Source organism: Canis lupus, chromosome 8 (genome assembly GCF_003254725.2).
Source record: "Canis lupus dingo isolate Sandy chromosome 8, ASM325472v2, whole genome shotgun sequence".
Classification (NCBI taxonomy): Eukaryota; Metazoa; Chordata; class Mammalia; order Carnivora; family Canidae; genus Canis; species Canis lupus.
Genome location: NC_064250.1, coordinates 21480924 through 21486216, shown reverse-complemented (window position 1 = coordinate 21486216; position 5293 = coordinate 21480924).

Genomic DNA, 5293 nt, shown 5'->3' with positions numbered 1-5293 from the left:
ACTGAGTTTGATTTATTTATGGGTATTTTCTTATACACTAGATGACAAGTTGCCTCAAGTAAGGACAAGACAGGGAAACTGTTGGGCCTGGATTCAAAGGAGTCCAATTCAGAGAATGTGAAAAATTTAGGTTACAACTTTTGTGGAGGAGAGAACCAGTGCTGGAATGATGAGCCTTCTGGGATAAATGAGTAGTTGCTCTCAAGTGAGATAAGAAATTTCCCAAGACCAAGCCAAACGAGTGAACAATAGACCTGAGGAAAATACTGCAACACCCCCATCACACCCATATATTCCTTAAATGTGGTGTATTCAATCATGTAATACCCAGTCTATAATATATATCTGGCTCCCATCTTTTTATGGAAGTAATATTTGTCTTCAAGTTTGCAAAAAAATCTATTAATGGGAGAAAAGTGGTGATGGCATAGGTAATATTTTTGAAGTATTGTCCAATGTTGCTTCCTAGTATTTCCATTTTCTAACACTTTCCCTATTTAATGAGCTACCTTGTTGCCTTGGAAATCGTGTAATAAAATGAAAAAGAGCTTAAGTGGTAGAACATGTCAGAAGACCTAGAATTGAAGCCCTAAGCATTATGATACCAGAGACCACACTATTAATCACTATTCAATACAGTCTCTTATCAGAACATGTCAGGCAACCAGATACTGCATATTAGAGCTAACTTTACTAGAAAATAATTTTATATAAGAATATATATATGAGCCATTTCAATATATATTGGTATTTTACTGACAAAGGAGTATTCACCATGGTTCAAAGAAAATATGTAAGTGATCAGGAAAGACAGCATAAAATCAAGAATTTGAGTTGGTCATCAAAATCATTAGAGAAGGAAAATAATTTAGGTGGGTTGAAATATAAGATATACTAAATAAAACTTAAATAGTGGATTGTGGTGGTGCCTAGGTGGCTCAGTCGGTTGAGCTTCTGACTCTTGGTTTCAGACTGGGTCATGATCTCAGGGTTGTGGGATCTAGCCCAACATTCAACTCCACACTCCATGGGGAGTCTGCCTAAGATTCTTTTCTCTCTCTTTCTCTCTCTCTCTTCTCTCTCCCCCACTCAAATAAATAAGTAAATATTTTTAAAAGTAGTATACTGTGGTCAAATTACAGAGGCTTTTGCGCTGGTCATTGAAAGACTTAGAAAAGTATAAGATGGCAGATTGAATATAATTTCATTGGAAGTATGATAGGCATGCAATTTATCTCCCAACTGGATCATTTTGTTTCTTTTCCAAGTTTTAATTAAAATCTAGTTAGTTAACCTACAGTGTAATATTATTTTCAGGTGTAGAATTTAGTAATTCACCACTTCTATACAAGACCCAGAACTCAACATGTGCCCTTCATAACTCATCACCCATTTAGCCCATCCTCCACCCACCTCGCCTCCAGCAACCCTCAGTTTGTTCTCTATAGTTAAATGTCCATTTCCTAGTTTGTCTCATATTTCCCCCCATGTTCATCTGTTTTGATTCTTAAATTCCACATATGAGTGAAATCCTATGGTATTTGCCTTTCTCTGTCTGACTTATCTCTCTTAGCATAATACTTTCTAGCTTCATTCATGTTGTTTCAAATGGCAAGATTTCATTCTACTTGATGGCTGAGTAATATATATCCATTCATCACTCAATGAGCATTTGTGTTCTTTCCATAATTTGACACTTGTGGATAATGCTGCTATAAACATTGGAGTACATGTATCTCTTTAAATAAGTATTTTTGTATCCTTTGGGTAAATACCTAGTAGTGTAATTGCTGGCTTATAGAGTAGTTCTATTTTTAACTTATTGTGGAGCCTCCATACTGTTTTCCAAAGTGGCTGCCCCAGTTTACATTCCGACCAACAGTGCAAGAAGGTTTCCCTTTCTCATCCTTGCCAACACCTGTTGTTCCTTGTGTTGTTAATTTTAGCCATTCTGACAGGTGTGAGTAGATATCTCATAGTTTGGATTTGTATTTTCCTGATGATGGGTGATGTTGAGCATCTTTTCATGTGTCTCCAGTTGGTCATTTTTTTAGACTGAATGGTTCTGCTTTCAATAATTATAGTAGGCAAAACTGAGAATTTCTCAGGCAAATTAGAATGTATCGTTGCCCAAATTATAGACCATGGTGTGCTTTAGGGATGTATATAAGAGGATGGAAGAAAAGAAAGAGAACACAGTTATAATCTAGATATGAAATAGACTACAGTGATATTGGGATAAAATCAAAGAAAACTTTTCAAAGGCACAAATACAGACAAATGGGCAGGATTTGGCATTTGTTTAGGTATGCTTATGGGTAAAAATAGTGCCTATTTTTAGCTGTATGTTTAAGAGAATATATGACCATTAAATATTAGTAAATCCATTCTACTGATTTCAAATTCAACATGTATCAGAGAAAATAAAATCGTATGTATATGATGTCATGAAATTCTAAAGCAAAATACTCTTGAGTTTTACAAAGTAAACTAAAATTCTTCAGTAATCAGTGAAGGTATAGGATTAAGTCATTCCTTTTTTAACCCTCAGAATCTAGTTCATTCTATGGCACATTGTAGGTACTTTATTGATACTACTTTGGTTATCCTTAAAGGCAAATTTCTATTTAAAACTCTTTATATATATATATATCCCAAAGCTCAATGCCCCTGGTACATCATGGAAGAGCAAATAATGTCAATTTCTAATATATTAAATAAAGACACCTAGTGTCTTTTACTGAATCAGGATAAATGAGAAGCCAATGGGATAGCAGAAATCAGTTAACTAGTTTGATAGTTTGATACTATTTTAGCCCACCCAATAATTATAACAAAAATACCATAAAATTAAGAGTATAATTATTGACTTTAACTCATCTAACTTTATTTTGAATGAGAACTCAACAAGAAAAACAATTGGTATATCAAAAAATTGATGCAAAAACATCATGAATTTCCCTTAGATTAATTGGAAAATCTTGATTCTTTGCTTTGAGATTCTTTGATTTGAGATAAAGGATTTATGTGGGAGAATAAATCTGATTTTCATGGCTTAGGTTTATATTATTTTTAGAAGAAGGAAGATCATCTACTAACATAATAAAACAAAGCCTCTCACTGGCTGAGAAAAATAATTCAAAATTACTGTATATTATAGACATCTCTTGTAATAGCCAGTTATTTTCTTTAAGTAGTATGTTAGCTAATGGCTTATTATAGTTATACAATTTTATTGATATAGGACATATTGAAGGATCAACTTGATTCTTCTTGGAGGAAGAAAAATAAATATTGATATTTATTTATAAATTTATATATATATTGATAAAGTAACCACAGAATGAGAATTCACTTTCACTATGACCATCTTAACCATCGGAATGTACTGAGCCTCTGCCAAGCTTTTCTGCCAACTTCATAACCTCTTACCTTCACCACCTATTTCAGTCATGTTGTAATGGGTTTGTGCAGTCTTTCACAAACTTTACAAAGCTTACCCTGATTACACTTTGCTTTGGCATCCCCTGCACCTTGCACTTCCTGCCCCAGGGCTTCTCTGAAGACAAGATATAGAAAGCCAGCTGAGAAAGCCTGAAGGAACCTCTTGATCCTAATGAACGAGTTACTTGGAAGAGTGGAAGAGTTAATACTCCATAGGCTACATTTTATCCGAGGAGGATAAGAGCCAACAGATATGTTTCCTTGTCCTGAGTGGATACTTCACTCCTTTTCACCAATTCCCTAGCACTACAAAAATAAACAAACAAAAACCTATCAAAAACCTACCTGACTATAGGTCTTGGTCTCAGACTCTGCTTTTGATGAGAGAGTTAATACAGGAAGTAGCTATAGAAAGCATATTCACAGGTTAGTAGTTGAGGACTGTGTTACTAGTCATCTGACAATAGGAGCCCATTATAAGTGCTACCGGATGTCATCATCATGGGAGAATTTACAGAATCCTGATTTATTACCATGGCACCTGCACAATGTAACATTGGAAAAGGGGTCTTAATTTTTAATAAATGAGATTCTATAATATGCATATGACTATGGGATCCACTAGTCCTCCTATATGTCTCATTACTCAGAAACATCTAGACTGATAGAAACATAGATTGAACTCATAAAGTTTCAGATAAAATATCAGCTCAGTGAGTACCACTGAGAGTTGGAATTCTGTCTCCTAGGATGTGGTCTCAATGTTCAACCAATGAATGATATGGTGTGCTGCATCCTAAAAACAAAACAAAACAAACAAAACAAAACAAAACAAAACAAAACAAAAATACACACTCATCTGGGAACAAGAAGAATGCAAGGTGGGCCCCATTCATCCTAACTTCTCTTGGCCTGCACTTGCAGCAGCCAGAGCCTCAAAAAGGCAAGGCAATTGAGGGATTCCTTGAGGGATGATGTTCTGAGCTGTATCAACAGACAAAAACACACTGGACCAGTTGATATGAGAAATGAAAGCTCAGGAAATCTAGAATGCATGGTAGAGGAGGATGAGAGGAATATGGTTAATATCAGTTAAGGCCTCAAGGTAACTTGCAGAATCAGGGACTATAATTAGTTACAATAATCATCTTTCATGAAATCTCACAATATTTGAATCCAGCTGAAAGGGATTATAGGATGGATTGGGGTTAATGGAGAACACACACACATCTGAGTGGCACATGGAGTGGATTGTATAAAATGCCTCTTTAAAACACTTAAAATCATCTTGGCTTCATCTCATATATAGCATAATTGTCACAACTAATTTGGAGTGGGTAAAACCTGACAGTTTCTCATGTCAAGCACATACTCTGCACCTCTTGCTTCTTGCCCTAGTTCTCTGATGCCTTAACATGAGAATTTGTAGGAACCTCCTGTCTCTCATGCATATACAACTTAGAAGTACTAATGTTCCATGAGCAGTGTTTTATTCTATAAGGGGAGAGTGACAAGTAAATGTTTCTTTTTATCATCCTTGGAAGGCTTGGTTCTAAGATACTTTTCATGAGGCTCCTCAACAGGTCCTAGCAGTATTGAGAATGGATCCATACACACAATAGTGCCTAAGTCAGTAATGTAACCATGGGTAAGTATCCCTTCCTTCCCTGTGTCACTCCCTCAGTTCCTCATTTCTGTTCCTACAAGCTTGCTTTGGTCTCAGACATTACTAAGTGGGGACCTTACCTAAGGAAAAAAAGCATTAGTAAAGGAATTACGTGATTGCAATTCCTTTAAGTGCTGAGTGCAGGAGGAGGCACAACTACATCTAGGTGAGATTATAAAGTAG